Source organism: Orycteropus afer, unplaced genomic scaffold, assembly GCF_000298275.1.
Source record: "Orycteropus afer afer isolate SDZICR_OR568_19922 unplaced genomic scaffold, OryAfe1.0 scaffold00097, whole genome shotgun sequence".
NCBI lineage: Eukaryota > Metazoa > Chordata > Mammalia > Tubulidentata > Orycteropodidae > Orycteropus > Orycteropus afer.
The window spans coordinates 4,866,200-4,867,692 of NW_006921684.1; positions in this window are offsets into that span (position 1 = coordinate 4,866,200).

Here is a 1,493-nt window from a genome sequence, read left to right on the forward strand (position 1 = left end):
GATCAGCAGCCTATACGACTACGAGACCAGAAGAACTAGATGGTGCCCAGCTACCACTGTCATCCACTTGAAAGGGCATCTATGTAGGAGATCCTTGATAGAGAGGGAGAACAATGTGGAACAAAACTCAAAATCATTTGGAGAGAAAAAAAATGGGGGGGGCAGTTTCGCTGGTCTGATAGATCCTGGTGAAACCACTGAGACTATGGCCCCTAGCTGCCCTTCAGGTCTGGAATTGAACCCACACCTGTTGTTTCCAGACAAACAAAAGACAGGCACATGACTTGAACATTTACCTCAAGTAGATACCCTTCTTGTAGAGAACAATCATGGGAGAAGGAAGGCCTGCTTATGCACAGGGAGACAGCTCAGGGGGCAGGAGTGCATGGAGGGATGGGCACAGGGAAGAGGTAACTGTGGGGAGGAAGTGGGAGGGGAGCTGTTGCATTGTGGTAAACTGTGGTCAATGACATGAGACAAAGTATATGTGAACCACTGGATGGAACGTGAATTTGCTCTGTAAACCTTCATCCCAATCACAATTAAAAAAAAAAAAAAAGATAAAGTAGTAGAAGCAAGGGGCCAGGATACAAAACCAGAAAACATCCCTGATGAAGAAGCAGCATTGGAACTCTCTGATAAGGAACTTAAAAGAATTTTATTTGGGTATCTTCAACAGATTGAGAGACAGGTCAGTGAAAACACTGACAAGATCAAGGAAAACACTGACAAAATTAAGGAAAACACAGACAAGACTCTAGGACAATTTAGGAAACAACACAAGAACAAATTTACAAAATAAACAAAAAATTAGAAATGATACAGAAACAACAAACAGAAATCCAGAAAATTATCCCCATCACAATGTCTCAGAGGTAACAGATCATCACAGTCCACAATAAGAAGCAAGATAAAGTAGTAGAAGCAAGGGACCAGAATACAAATGCAGAAAACATTCCTGCTGATTTCAGAATAAATAACACATTGAACAAAGGAGTAGAATCAAATTAATGGAAGGCAGAATTAATGAGATTGAAGATAAATACCCCAATACTAATTTCTTAAGGGATAAATCAGACAAAAGATCAAAACTTAATGAAGAAAGACTAACATTCATGTGGGATATCATCAAGAGGAATAACCTATATGTAATCAGAATTCCAGAACAGGAAGAGACAGATAAAATCACTGAGAAAATTGTTGAAGATTTATTGCAAGAGAATTTCTGGTAAATGATGGAAGACAAGAGTTTATCCATTCAAGAAGGTCAATGAACTCCAAACCAGATAGACCACAAAAGAAAATCACCAAGACATATCATCATCAAACTACCAAAATCAAAGACAAAGAAAGAATTCTGAAAGCTGCATGAGAAAAAGAAAAAGTTGCCTACAAAGGGCAATCAATAACACTAAGTTCCGATTTCTAAGCAGAAAGCATTAAGGTGAGAAGGCAATGGGATGATATATATAAAACCCTGAAAGAAAAAAAAA